Source organism: Pinus tabuliformis, chromosome 9 (assembly GCF_031772625.1).
Source record: "Pinus tabuliformis cultivar Carrire ecotype Pingquan chromosome 9, CPIR1, whole genome shotgun sequence".
NCBI classification, from domain to species: domain Eukaryota; kingdom Viridiplantae; phylum Streptophyta; class Pinopsida; order Pinales; family Pinaceae; genus Pinus; species Pinus tabuliformis.
This window is the reverse complement of record NC_142307.1, coordinates 874,427,913-874,444,247: the sequence shown is the minus strand read 5'-3', so window position 1 is coordinate 874,444,247 and position 16,335 is coordinate 874,427,913. Positions and strand designations below refer to the sequence as shown.

Genomic DNA, 16,335 nt, shown 5'->3' with positions numbered 1-16,335 from the left:
ACGCCTCAGCCCCTTTACAGCTTGTGCACAGTGATTTATGTGGTCCACTTCCTGTTGCTTCATTCTCTGGCTGCAAGTATTTCTTAACTTTCATTGATGATTTCTCCAGACGCACTTGGGTATACTTCTTAAAACTCAAGAGCGAAGTATTTAACACATTTTTGGCCTTCAAAGCCTTTGTTGAAAAACAATCTGGACATCAAATTCTTAAGCTAAGAACTGATAATGGTGGAGAATATGTTAAAAACACATTCATCAACTTTTGCACCGAAAATGGAATTCAAATGCAACATACTGTTCCATACACTCCACAACAAAATGGTGTAGCTGAAAGGAAAAATCGCACCTTAAAGGAAATGGCTAATTGTATGCTGCAATCTAAAGGACTCAGTCTTAGTTTTTGGGCCGAAGCAATTAATTGTGCAAATTATATAATCAATCGCACTCCTACTAAGGTTCTAAAGAATATCACTCCAGAAGAAGCTTGGAGTTCCATTAAACCAGATGTAAGTCACTTTCGTGTGTTTGGAAGTGAAGCATGGGCCCATATTCCAGATGAAAAGCATAAAGCTTTAGAACCTAAGAGTGAGAAATGTACTTTTGTTGGATATTCTGAAGATGTAAAAGGTTATAGACTTATTCCATTTAAGTCCAAAAATGTTATCATTAGAAGAGATGTAAAATTTGATGAAAATAAATCGGCCTGCGAGCCTAGTCCGGCGGATGTGCCACCTCTTCCTATCTCTTCTACTTTTGAAAACATTTCTTCTTCAGATGATGAAAGTGAGGATGATAATCCTCCCCCACCTTCTCAGGATCCTCAACTTCCAAGATGGGTCCGTGCTACTCGGGATGCAGCAGGTGATCTTGCCGGTGATCCTACAGATCAGCGACGTACACGTTCTCAGTTTGAAAGAGCCTCTTCTTTACTGGCTCAAGCTCCAGTAAATCATGATCCTGACACTTTTGCAGAAGCTTCAGGCCATCCACATTGGGAAGCAGCTATGAATGAAGAATATCATTCATTGTTGACAAATGATACATGGGATCTTGTTCCTCTACCAAAGGGACGCAAACTTGTTAGATGTAAATGGGTTTACAGAACCAAGTATGGACCAGATGGGAAAGTTGATAAACATAAAGCTCGTCTTGTTGCTAAGGGTTTTTCACAGGTTGAAGGCATTGACTACACTGAAACCTTCTCCCCTGTTGCCAAAATGAACTCTATCCGCCTTGTTCTTTCCCTTGCTGCCTCTTTAAAATGGGAAGTCCATCAGATGGATGTTAAATCTGCCTTCTTGCATGGGGACTTGCAGGAAGAAATCTATATGGAACAACCCATTGGCTTCATACAAACAGACTCCAGCCTTGTTTGTCGACTTAAGAAATCCCTTTATGGTCTCAAGCAAGCTCCTCGGGCTTGGTATGCCAAAATGGATAGCTTTCTTTTAGAATCTGGCTTTTCTAGGTGTCATTCTGACAATACTGTCTACACCAAGAAAGTGGGCAACTCTCTTATCATCCTTGTTCTTTATGTTGATGATCTTATCCTTACTGGTAGTGATCCCAACCTTATAAACCATGTGAAGTCTAGCCTTAAAAAGAAATTTGAAATGACAAACTTAGGACACTTACACTATTTTCTCGGTCTTCAAGTCTTGCAATCCAAGGAGGGTATTTCCCTTTCCCAGTCCAAGTATGCTTGTGATATTCTTCGTCATTTTCACATGGAAGACTGTAAGCCAGCCCCTTCTCCCTTTCAGTCTGGAGTCAAACTTTCAGTCTCTTGTACTTCTCCTGAAGTTGATGCTACCTTATACCGTCAACTTGTAGGAAAACTCTTGTATTTAACCCATACTCGTCCTGATCTTTCCTTTGCTGTTGGCCTTGTTGCTCGTTTTATGCAAAACCCCCGTGAAAGTCATTGGAAAGCAGCTAAAAGAATACTTCGTTATGTTCGAGGTACAGTACAGTTTGGGATTCATTACAGTGCCAAAGCAGCTCCTCTACTAGTTGGTTTCACTGATTCTGATTGGGCTGGTGACCCTGATGATCGGAAGTCTACTGCCGGTTATGTCTTCACTCTTGGTTCAGGACCTATTACATGGGCTTGTAAGAAACAGGCTGCCATTTCTCTTTCGTCAGCAGAAGCAGAGTATCGTGGTGCCGTGGAAGCTAGTAAGGAAGCCTTGTGGCTTCGTCAGATCCTATCAGAGTTTGGCTTTGAGCAGCAGCATCCAACCACACTTTGGTGTGATAATCAAAGTGCCATTCAGCTATGCAAAGATCCAGTCCAGCATCAGCGCAGTAAACACATTGAACTACACATGCACTTCATCAGAAAGCTCATTCATGACCATGTTCTTGAAGTGCAATATTGTTCAACAGATGATCAGGTTGCAGACATCTTCACAAAGGCTCTCACAGAGGCGAAGTTCACTAAACTTCGATATATGCTTGGAGTTCAGGAAGTTGTCACTAAGGGGGGATAGGCTCTAGTGCCTCCTTCCTTCTCCTATTGTGTCATATTTGTAAATCCTTCAATCCTATCCCAAGTTGTTCTTAAGGGGGGATGTTAGGATATTCCGACACATAGCAAATAGTTAAGTTCAACTTGGTCTAGTATAGAGTTAGGTATAGAGTTAGGTAAAGTGTGTTTCTTTACCGTTGTACATTTTGTAACTTACAATCCGACGGTCACGATATGTAGTGATCCGACGGTTCACTCTCACCTCGGTATTACCGACACTTGATCCATGGCTTGACACCCGATTGGTCCATGAGTTCTATTTAAAGCGCATGGAGGGTCATTGTTCGGGTAATCCGTGCATGAGAGAAGCTTATGTAAATTTTCATTCTTTGATTAATAAATTGCCTGTAGTACCCACATTGGGACAGGCCATGGACTGTTTCCCTCTTTGAGGGTTTTAACCACGTCAAAAATGTTGGTGTATTGATCTGTGATCTGGTTGTGAGCGGTGTCCTTTTGGTATTCTTTCTGAGGAACTTACCCTGTAAATTCCTACAGATTTCAATTGACTTGCGCACCTATATGACCATATACCATGTTCATTTAATTTTATTCCATGATGGTACAATGATTCATAAATCTTATCAAAGCAATGTTGTATAAAATGTGTATGATACGTACTATCATCGCTGATATAAAAATGATATTCTTTAATAACATGTTGATTCTCACTAGTTCTTTCTCAAAATTCCTTTGGTAGAGATCTTTGTGGTCTCCCCAAATACCTGATGTACCATCACACAGACTTCCTCAAACTGATCATTTCGATTGCGGCTTGGTCTCTAGGATCTATTTAGCCTCTGGATCCACTTCAAGACCTCAACACCTTGTCAAATTCATACTAATATGTTCCACGACATTACCCCTTATGATCTTGCGTGATAGCTACATTGAGGGTTTCTGACACCACATGCCTTCCCTACCTTTGGGTAGGGAATTCCTTGCATAGCGGCGTAAGCACTCTTGCATCTCTTATCAGCCAGAAGCCTGACACAAGCTTTAGGGAGTCTTCCACCTATACTATGGCACGCAAAATTTTCTAGAGTCCACATGAACTCTTTAAGAAATGTTAGGACTCTGTGGACACCACATATCTCCACAATGGTATGATATTGTCCACTTTGGGCCTAAGCCCTCATGGATTTGCTTTTGGACTTGCCCCAAAAGGCCTCATACCAATGGAGATATTTGTCCATCCTTATATACCCATGATCCTCCCCACCTCTAGTCAATGTGGGACTTTGGTCGTATACCCAACAATCCTCCCCTCGAACAAAGGACCATCGAGCCTCCCCTCAAACGATTATCCATCCGTCCACTCTCTACCATCCAGGATTCTCTGCTCCAATGCGTTGGAAGCACACGCCTTACATGGAAGCACCACCTGCCTCGAGAGCTTGCTCTTCCCAGATCAACTCCTCTTCACCGTGTTGGGACCAGGACACATCCATGAAGAATCTGGAGCACACCGCCTGTCTGACCGAGCTCATCCACGGATCCCATCATGATATTACCGGGGCCCACCACCTTCGTTTGGCATTCCGAGAATTCATACACTTGGCTAACTTCGGGGCATGGCTCTGATACCACTTGTTAGGACTCTGTAAACACCACATATCTCCACAATGGTATGATATTGTCCACTTTGGGCCTAAACCCTCATGGATTTGCTTTTGGACTTACCCCAAAAGGCCTCATACCAATGGAGATATTTGTCCATCCTTATATACCCATGATCCTCCCCACCTCTAGTCAATGTGGGACTTTGGTCGTATACCCAACAAGAAACTCCTCGTTATGACCCATGGGCTGCTGGAGCATTTGCCTATTGGCAGGGACTCGTAGTCCTTATCACCAAAGTTCATGTGGCACGAATGGAAGCTTATGCATGAGAAAGGCTAAAGGCCACGGTAATATGACAGTCAGTCACGTTCAGCCGCAGGAACACTCCCTTAATCCTTCACATACATCTTTACAATTAACACATGAGCTTGTAAATAGATATCCTAATGTATACAATAACCATCTTTGGCCAACAGAGGGTCTTTCGTATAAATTGTACAGTAATACAAAGGATATAAAAACTCACTTTTTTTAACTGTTCATGGTTTGCCCTGATACAAATCATTGAGTTCATTGGTTTTAACTACTATACTATTTGTTACATAGATAAGCATTTCATTCAGAGTAAGATTCTGCCTCTACTCTATAGCTCAGGCAACCAAATTAGCAGGCTCTTTTTCCACTCTGTAACTTTAGATAGTCTGTGATTACCATTATTTAGGCTATTAAGTTATCCACTTTTACATGTAAGCACAACACACATGTACACATACATATTCATAGCCATAATCAACATAAAAATTAGGGAAATATTCCTTAACAATTACATCATAGGTATATACACACAGCAAAATTATAGTCCTTGTTCATATATATCTATTACAAATGAAAATGCATCATAATCCATTAATTTGTAAATAATATTAGCACATAATTTTATTTTTTTTCGTTTGTAGGGAAACTAAGTCTAGGAATACAAATCTCCACTCCACCATAGATAGTTCTAGCCACTCCTACATGTAATTGTCACCGCCGAGCTAGATTCTAGAGTCCAGTGGGGGGGTTCTTGTTGTTGGGACCCCAGTAAAGCTGCCAGAAATCTCAACGACTCCAGAGGACCTCCTTCCTCAATCCCCGTAGTTGTTTATCTCTTTCTTTCCTGCATGGGGTGTCCATAGGTGACCAACCTCACCCCCTCCTAGGGTGTCTAGAAACCATTGTATTAGTCAGGGCAATAACCAGGAGTTATGACTCACACTTGCCCTTGTCTTAACTTTAGGATGGTTTATTCCCAAACTGTTATAGGGATCAAAAATAGCTGGCTCAACCCACAGCCTCCATGGAATACCAAGCTATTACAGGGCTCTAGAGATTTCATTCCACCCACAGCCTCTAGGGACACAAACTATTACAAGGCTTCAGAGACCTCTTGTCTCCACCCACAGCATCCACGAACCCAAGCTATTATAGGGTTCTAGGAATCCTATCTCAACCCACATACTCCATGGAACCCAATCTACTACAAGGCTCCAGAGACTAGCACTCAACCCATAATATCCATGGACAGAGAACCAATCACCTTCTCTTCTCTTCTCTTCATCGCTACTTGTTGGAAGCTATTGCTGAAGGTTCACTTCTCGTCCTTGCCTTCGTCTGCTTCCTTAACTCGATTTTTTCCTCTCTTATTCTATTCAAGTTATATTTTCTCTTAGGGCTCCCATTTTCACATAGCACTCTATAATTCCCTCCTCAATTTTGAGTCTCTTTTTCTCTCCCTCTACAAAAAATTCTCTCCTTCAGGAGTTTGAGAGTTCTCTTCCCTCTTTGTCTTTCCTCCTGGATGTTCTCCTCCTCTGAATAATGACCTCCCTCCAAAGATCATGTCCCCTTTTTTGAATGCTTCCTAATTTTTTTTGGTCAATGCTCCTACCCCTTCCTTTATTGTTATGTCCTTGCTGTTGCAACCCTTAATAAATTATATCCTCTTTTGATTATTATATTTTCTCAAGAAAGCATGGGCATGAGTTCTTTTCCTCACTCCATTTAATTTCAGGAACCAATCCCTTTACTTCATGCACCAACCACGCTTTAATGGTTGTCCTAAATTTTAGGTTTCATCTTTTCACAAGAAACCATAGCATCCTAAGAAGCAATTCTCCATCCCCAACTCTAGAATCCATGTCCCATGACTCAGTCCCCTTTTTCTCCTATTAGTTCAAAATTTTCGAAGTATTTACATCGTTTTTAGAATGTGGCTCATACCAAAACCTTGGGTGGGGTTGTCACAATAGTACCCTGACAGAGTCAATTTAGGAACACAAATGTTGCTTCATTGCCAGCAAGCCTAGATAGTAGCCTGACAAAGTTGCTTGCTTCACCAACCTATGTAGGAAGACTGTCTCTTCTTTCACCCTTTTATTTTTATTATTTTTCAATAGGATTGTTCTTAGGAACTTATTATTTTTCAATGGGTGGAAGAGGGATCCCATATTATTGAGAGTAGAATAGGTTACTCCTTTAGAGACAGAATTAAGACCTCTAATGCTTTGATTTCTAAATTTTCCCCCCTTATCTTTTACAGTACTCGGATAGATAAGAAAGAACACACTATTCATAGTAGGACTGAGTGTAGGAATGAGAATCCGAAATGAATACTGGTATCAAGGTTGTTGTACAACTTCCTAGCTAAATCATCATATTTTCCATCCGAAATTCAATGACTTGAAAAATGTAAACCAAAAAAATGAAGAGGGTAACAGATAAGGCAAGGGTTGTAAGGTACTATAAATTTCCTTGCACAAAATTTTATCCACATCATCTTGAAGCTAAAACCATATTTATTCAGGAACCAACAAAGAAAAGGGGAAAATAAAACACCAAACATGAATGTAATGCATCTAACTAAATGCAACCTATCATATCCTAAACTAAATTGTACACGGTCAGGTCATGTCAAAAGGAACTTCCAATGCAAGCATAGAAGTTTCTCCCAACCTTTGGGTGGAAAGATGTGATCGTGTGAAACCAAGATAGTGTGCAATTCAATGAAAAGGATAAACAATTCAAACATACACATTGACACAAGGAAACAAGAAGTGCAATCACAATGGTGCAATAAAATCAACTACTCTATCAAACAGAAGATTCCACAATAACAATAATTACCCGACCTATGCTCATACAAGAATCGATGAAGAACATACAAGTAGAGGACACAAGACATGGATCCAGACTCAAAATATTCTTTTAAAGAATCTACAATCAAATCGCGAAAACAACCTTTTGGGGAAACTATGACAAGAAAATATAATCAAAGGAAAATCCACATCATATGCAACATTAGCAGGTTGAAAACAATCCATGTTGTCATGTGAATGAGATTTTTTTATAGATGATGAAGAAGATTCATTAAAATGTTTCTTCTTTTCCACATCAAGGATTAAAGATTTTCCCGAGGAAAGATGTAACAGTGGAAGTTAATAGCCAAATTAAACTTTATCCCCATAGAGTTTAAAAAATTTACGTGAAGAAAATGGGCATCCCTCAGGGGAGCGATGACAACCTATGTGATGAAATTAGTGACAAAATTTTGCAGAAAGGATCATAAATTGACTAAAATTGCAAATATCGTCAAGGTCACACGAACCTGACATAACCATCATCATAGGCTGAAGCATCCCACTCGCTTGTCATGACCTTGAATTTCATGAAAACAATATCAATTTCTTATCAAAAAAGAGTCATTATGCATATTATGAGATTAAAAAAATTGAGGTTGATGAGTTTGCTTTTCGAGGTTACCACAAAAATCCTGAATGATAGACATGCCATCTTCTTGATCAAAAGGAGTTATACTTGAAAGAAAATATCCAATGATCACATCAAACTACCATTGGAATTCCTGCAAATATAAATCTTCCTCTAGAAACAAAGATTCATCCATGCTGCTTGAATAATCATTCTCATATATTTTACAAAAAAGGAAATCATCAGGGTCATGGTTTTCCAAACTTAATTAATGGGTAAAATATTGACTAGTGAGATATCAATATTTGAGTATGGTTGATTGGTAAGATCAGAAAAATCACCATGAAGGGAAATGTGTGAAAGGAAAATTAATTCTTCATCAACAAATTGATCTTCCATTTTAATGATTGGTTGAGATCCAACATATGAAACATCAAAAGGAGGAGGACATGGGACAAAATGCGTATCTACTTCTTCCTTAGGATGTTGAAATCCTTGTTGATCATAAGGATATGAGTCTGATTCAAAATATTTTTTTGAGATCCTCACTAAGAAATGAAACTTCTCATCCAAGAGTGTTCGTAGAAAGGAGAGATGGTTGGCATCTCCCTTGAAAAGGACGGGAACAGTCTTCATACTTTCTTATCACATGCGGTTAAGGTTCTCCATCCCTTGACCAGGGTGGATCTTACAAAAGGTTTTTAAGCCCATGGGGCTTTGGATTGATGGAGAATGGGTGCACTATTAAGGAACTCCTTGCGATAGGTCACTGGTTCAAATCCCCCATGGGTGCTTACCTACCAAAAAAAAACTTTCTCATCCAAGAACTTCCAGTCCATATCCTCATCTGAGAATTCATAACAAAGATGTAGGAATCGGTTAGCAAAATGTTCAAGAGTCTCATTTGATGAAGCTTGTTAAACAATTGTTTAAAAGATAATATAGAAGCAATGGGTAGTTCACACGACCATAAAATGTAAGGGTAAACAATCATGTGAATATTTATTCACAATAAACACCACTTGAAAAAAAAATGAAAGAAACCATTTACATAATTAAGTATGGTTGTTGTACCATTTTCATCGAATTTAAAATGTGACAAGTTATGTAGAAAGTCCGTGGGGATTGAAATATCTAAAGTTTCAGAAAAACACTTTTGGATTATGATTTGCGATGAAGTCATTACAGGTAGGAGACAAAAATAGAATTTAGAGGATCATATGTTTAGTGGTCCCTACTTCTAGAACCAAAAAATGTCAACAATGCGAGATGATGCCAACATTGTAAGGGGATCTCTCCGATGTGAAGTCCCAATTAAACCTCACACCATTTGGTGTAGGAGTCCCATCTGGTCATATGTTCTGCCACTGTTGGAAAGCTTTCAAAGATATGCCTTGGTTACGACTATGAAAAATGGAACACAATAACTCTTTGGGGCTGCAAGTATGTGAGCTTTTTGAGACACCCAATGTAAGGTGCATGGAAACGTCCATGACTGGTAATGGAAAATGAGCTTCTAGATGGAAAAGTAACAGTACTATTCTAAAGGGGGATTAGGAAGGAAGCGGAAGACTTGTTGAATACCTGTAGATTAGTCCACATAATAAACAAAAATCATTAAAGCATAACAACACTCATTTAATAATAAGCATATCTAAGCAGAGAATTAGTTCATTAACTTATTATACAATTAAAGCAACATACATCATGAACATAACAAGAAGAATCCTACAATATCTATGATACATGTATGAATAAGTGTTGACTCATAGAGATTTTGATTAAGGGTGAAAGATCCCATGTACATTGTTAATGTATGAAACACCATATCCAGTAGTGGAACACAAAGCCGCAACTTGCTTCTCCAAAGTATGATCTATCCCCTATGCACTACAAGGGAATCCAAGGGAAGAATCCAAGATTCCAAGCCCTTTCTTTGAGTGATGAGGAGCTATTTATAACAAATAACAATGACCTGTGAGCTTCCTCATGATTCTTTCACTTCTATAACTATCTTTATTTTATTTATGACTTATTACATTCCATATGTGACTATTCACATTCCACATGTGTCCCTTAGACTTCATTACGTATAATTTATTAGATGAAACAAATTACAAATAATACAGTGTCCTAATAAAATGAAATTAATAATGAGACAAATGCTCATCAAAAGGATAAATCATTCACTTCCTCATAGATTTCACTTGTAACGTAAGTTTTCCATGCCCTAAAATATGTTGAGATGGCTTTAACATGAACTGGAAAGTCCCCTATATACCACATCTTCACCTCCACTACCTCCATCACTATGGTCTTGGAGCTTGACTGTACATATTCCAGAGCCATGAAAATTTCATATGAGCTTTGACTAGTGCAGAGGCATATTTTAGAATCATTTGTTTGGTAACCTCCAAGCCTTCCTGTTTTATTACCTATTTGATTTATTCAACATATTTCCTAATCTCCTAGAAGAAGACTTCTCTACCTCTGATCGCTTTAAATGTTCCTATTGAGGGCATCCCATGCTTCTATGTTAGAGGCTCAAAACCATTATGTAGTTGATTATAGGTAGCAGTAGTACTAACCGGTTGTGCTCCAAGATGTGAGTAGTTCTATAGGTGGTGTCTCAATTGAACTTGTTCCAGTTTTGCGGCAATTCTGTATTTCTTTTCAAAATATTCTGGAGAATCCAAATACTTGCTAGCCTACTCTTAAATTTGGCCAGCCGCTTTGTTTGCTACTTTAAGGAGTTTTACCACTTGTTGTGTTTTCTTCTAGATGAAAATGAGAGGAGCAACCACTTGTTGCATATGTATCATCTCATCATATACATGTGCCATGGTGTCCTCCATTGGCCCCTGTTATTCATACATGGATGACCGTCAATTTGCTGTGTTGAAACTCTGACAATAACGGTTGATTCTTCACCATAATATGTTCTGCATATTCCTTTACTAGAACAAGTTTTTTCTTTAATATAGCATTCCAACTCAATAGATATTCAGAGCTGTCCTATGCTATTGTGGAAAAAGCAACATTTTCCACCATGATTTTCATAGGATTCCTAAGATCCTTCTGGAATTATCTATGCCTCTGTTACATGATCCTCTTCTTAAGTTGATCAAACAATACATTGCATACATCCATGACTATTTGTTGGTCGAGGTGTGATCCACATCCCCAACATAGTTATCGATCAAACATGAACTATTACCTCAAAACGGGTACTCTAGCCCAAAAACCTCCAAAAGACATGAGAAAAAACCCAAAAAATGAAAATTGTGTATTCTAGAACGATGTTTCTTTTTAGGGTAAATTTTCCACATTTTTTTTTAAATGGAAGTAAAAACCACTTTTTTTTTAGCAAAAATGATGAAAAGACACCCTTAAAAAATAAGTGTTGATTCTGGAATAATAAGAAAAAAATCGGGTTACAATTTTGACTTTTTTTAGCAATGGAATTAAAGATAAAATATCTAAACTTTGAAAAACTGTAAAATTCCAACAATTCTTGGACATGATGTTAAAGATAAAATATCATATCTCAAATCGTGATGATCCCAACAATTTCCATCCATGTTGTTAAAGATTAAATATATTGACTCTAAAAAACCTTGAAATTGTAATTGCTTTCAACCATAGCATTAAAGATAAAATATCATGACTTAGAAAACCATTAAAATCCTGACATTTTTCAACCATGCAATTAAAACCAAAGGTTATAATTACAAAAAAATCTCAAGCTTTCAAAATATTTCAAGCATGACATTATGGAAAAATTTTATGACAAAAAACTTTAAAAATGAACACGTGAGAGTAATTTATTCTTTAAATGATAAATATATAGAGATTTTAAAATCTTAGCCTAACATAACTCGATACATTGCAACAAAAATTTAAAAATCAACCATCAGATTGACATGCAGTGTATGTGAACTCGACCCATTGTAATGAAAAAAAATAAAAATTAAAACCAAAATAAAAAAAATAAACATATAAAAAAATAAAAATGAAAAATACAAAAGAAAACAAAAATTCAAATATTGAAAAATAAATAAATAAATAAATAACACAAAAAATAATAAAAAACAAAACAAAATTTTTAATATTGATAAAAAGAAAAAACAAGGAAAAAAACAGAAATAATAATAAAATATATATATATATATATATATATATATATATATATATTGAAAAAAGACTAAAAAAAATAAAAATAAAAACAGAAAAAATAATACAAAAAAAATCAAATATTGAAAAAAAAAACAAGAAAAAAAAACAAAAGGAAAAAAAATAAATCAAATATTATAAAAAATTAAAAACAATTAAAAAAACACAAAAAAATGCAAAAGACACCAAAATTTCAAATATAGAAAAAACAACGTAATAATTAAAAAATAATAATTTCTTATAAAATACTAAAGAGAAATAAAGCATTAAAAAAACATAAAAACATGACAAAAAAATCAACTATAAAAAAATGACGAAAAAGAACTAAAAAATGTAAAAATTAATAAAATTAAGTTATAAATATAAAAAATTGGACAAAATATTAAAAAATAAAAATAAAAATTAAATACAAAATATCATTAAAAAAAGAGACATAATTTAACCCAAAAAAAACTAAATTAAATTAACAAAATAAAGAAAATACATAACTATAAATAAATTAAATTAAAAAAATAAATAAATAAAGAACAATTAAAAAAATAATCAAAACAAAACAAATAAAAATTAAAATTAAAGAAAAATTGAAAAAGAAGAAAATTAAAAAAATTAAAAAATTGAATAAAAAAATCAAAATAAAACAATTAAAAAAAAATTTAAAAAAGGAAAAGATAAAAAAATAAAAAAAAATAAAATTCAGGCCACCCATGCACGGGGTTGGCCATGGGTGCCAGCGAGGAGGTGGCTACATGCACCCCACCTCCCCGCCTGCACTCGCGGCCAACCTCCCCCATGTCTAGCCCGAAATATTTTTTTATTAATTTGTTTTTTTACTAATTTTTTATTTCTTATTTTTAACTCTTTTTTATTTTATTTTTTAATAATCCTTTTTGTTTTAAATATTTATTTTTTCCTTTTAATTTTTTTAAAAAACTTTTTTTAATTGTTCTGTTTTATTTGATTCTTTTTGTTTTTTAATTTGTATATATCTATATATATCTATATATATATATATATATATATATATATATATATATATATATATATCATTTTGTTTAAGCTGTTATTTATTATTATTATTTTTATGTGGGTATATTTTATGTTTTTTAGCTTAAAAAATTCCTTATAGATGTGTTTTTTTCTTTTTTTTTTGGTTTAATTTTCAGTTTTTTTCTTTAAATTATATGCTTTTTTGAAATATTTTTTTTTTTTTTTTAGTTTTTGATATTTTTATTTATTATTTATTTTTTTGTTTAATTTTACAATTTAATTTGTTTTAATTTTACATTTTTATAGGTGTGTTTTTGGTTTTTTATATATATTTTTTTATTATTTGAATTTTTTTGTCATGTTTTTTAATTTTTTTCATGGTTTATTACAAACATGAAAATCACAAACATTTAAAAAAATATCCACACTTAATACATTGTAAAATTTAAAATGTAAAAAATAAGCCATCTAAACAAAAAGGGTTGATGCTACATCAACACTTCTCAAAATCAAGATGAAAATCACTAACATTTAAAAAAAAGTGTTCATACTTGATACATAAAAATAAAAAAAATAAAATAAAATAAAAAAAATTGTCAAAAATAAACTCTTTTAAAAAATGTGTTGATGCTACATCAACACTTTTCAAAATCAAGATGAAAATCACTAACATTTTTAAAAAAATGTTCATACTTGATACATAAGAAAATTTAAAGTGCCAAAAATATGCTAAAAAAGAAAGGTGTATTGTGCATCACCACTTTTCAAAATCGGGTGATTTTTTTCTACCTCAAAAAAGGGGTACTAGGTCATTTTCTCGTTTGATCGGTAACCATTTTCTCCCTAAATGTGAGATTACCACCTGTGAGGGGATGTTCTTCTAGAGTATTTAGTTCATCCTCCACTGGCTGCATGGTATCTTCTTCCTTCAACCATTCCTCTTCTGTGTGTTGAGTTAACTATTGTTCTTCTAGCCTCTATGCTACTTCTTCCTCCTGGGACTTCCTTTGTTCTTCTTCTTCTATCCATCTCTTCTATTTTTCTTCTACTTCTTGCTTTGCTAGCAACTCATCCTTCTTCCTCTTATCCTCTTCTTCTTTTGATTCTATCTTCTCCTATTGTTCTTGAATAGATCCTATGTTCAAAGAATCAACTTTCAACTTCCTACTGCTCTCTCCTGATGAATCATATCTCATCTTCTTCTTAGGACCTACATTCCTTGCTTGAGGGGTTATCTATTCTTCCTCCTTTACTTGCATATCTTGAGCTGATAGGTCCTCGGGTGAATTGGTATAAGTTATTGGATGTGTCTTTCTAACTACATTATACAAGTTCTTTAACTTCTGATCTTCTATTGTGGACATTGATGAATACCTCGTATTGAAACTGATCCTTTTAAAATGTTTCCTGCGCACTCTCTTGGGATCATAACCATGAAATTCTTTAGTGGTGAAGTGCAAGCATTCCATCTATTGCGCATCTACTCCTCTCACCTTGTGGCTCTTCAACTCATATAATTTGATCCTTAATGGGAAGCTGGGGCAAGGGGGTTTCTTCCTCTTGTGAAGAATTCCTAACAATCATGCCCAACTCATTTTCTACTTCCTGCATGACCACCTTATAAGTCACATATCGCGGCATGAGATGAGGAGATATATGACAACCAAAATATTTGATGCATGTACCCTCGGGAGCTGTAAATCAATCAGTGATATCTCGTAGTGACTCCTTCACTTGATCGGTCATACAAGGAGGATTGATCTTGAATATCATTTGAAAAATAATTACAAATAAGGGCTCAACCAATTTCTCATATGTGCCTTTCAAGTTTTATTTTGATAACACTTTGTAGTGGAAGTACACTGAGAACTTGTTCTTGAGATTCTAGTTGTAGTAAAATGTTAGTAAATAATATGATGCACATATTCCATCTAGGAGAAATGCAGACATGTAGAATTCAATTGCCTAGTTCAAATTCAAAGATGTTTTTTCCTGCTTGAAATCACATTGCAATTCAAATGATAGTTTATCTACCCAATTGAAAGATTTACCCTGGGTGACCACCACATTCAATATATATATCCAATTATTTTCAAACAGCTCAGAATTCGCGTGTCGATGTAATAGATAAAACATGGCTATCAGCTACTAATATATGTCTCTAAGAATCTTAGTTTGATAGAATACGGATAGGTGATGGTGAAACTTCGTAGGCGCTCGACACCATGATTTCATAATGTCACCTGTGTTGAGGTTGGTCCATCATTCTGAATCCAACGACATTTGTTTCACCTCAATCTGACACCGGGAGCTCAAGTTATCATCTATTAATTGATTTCCCAAAGAGGTAAAAGAATGGAAAATTAGGTGTTTTCCTATCTTCTTTTTTGGGTTTTTATGGAAGAGTGGTAGGGTTCCACTTTGCCTCTCCATGTTGGTCAAAATTTTGCAGTGATCATATTGGTTGTTGTTGTTTTTAGTTGGACCAATGGTGGAGGGCCACATGGGCCAATTGCTGGTTACCGCATGGCCTCCTCACAATCCAGTAAAATTTGTTATGATTTGGACTAGGCCTCACCAGATTCAAACATGAGACCATTTCCCAAGCATCAAGCCACATTAGCAATGTACCACTGCACATGTTTCTTACCATATACATTCTCGGCATATATTTAAACTAATACGCAAATGTTGTTGGGGAAGGGCCAGGGTTAAACCCCAGCCCATGACCACACCCCACACCACATGAAGAGCGGAGGGAGCCTACGGAACAGGGCTTAGCCCCAACCCCAAGCCATGGTTGCAACCCACACAACATAGTGTAAAGGAACCGTAGTCAGAGTTTGGAGTGGGGCCCAACACATAGGGTGCGGAGCAGAAGGTAACCCTGGGCCACAGGGGCCACACATGACCACAGGAGGGAGCATATTGGATGGTTGGATTATAGGGCCTATCCCTTAGACATATGACACACCATATAACCTTGACGGAGGAGCGGAGGGTGCTAGCCCCTAGGCAGATGCAGTGGGCGGTCATCCACAGGTCATAAAGACCCTCACATGATCGATCCCTCCAGCAGTTTGGGGGCACAGATATTTTGATTCTAGTCCTGAGTTTCCAAGCACTAAATGCGCCATAACATGCCCAGGTTTCAATACTTTTGGGAGCTGACCGACGGGGGTGCGCCGTTAGCCCCAACCCTTAGGCACATGCCCCCATACGACGATAAATTTCATAATTTCAAAGGTTAGTGGACATTTTAAGTGTCCAATAATCTCACTCGTTGGGCATTATTGGAGGCCAGTTTTGTGTGCTAGTTTTAGGTGTGGGGCACT

The 16,335-nt window shown here is 36.1% G+C and overlaps 1 non-coding gene across 1 annotated transcript; it reads left to right on the top strand.

Moving 5' to 3' along the window:
• Window positions 1–8,415: 8,415 nt before the first annotated feature.
• Window positions 8,416–8,543, top strand: LOC149151579 (U6atac minor spliceosomal RNA). The gene has a single exon (XR_016263959.1). It is a non-coding gene; the product is annotated as a U6atac minor spliceosomal RNA (small nuclear RNA).
• Window positions 8,544–16,335: the final 7,792 nt, after the last annotated feature.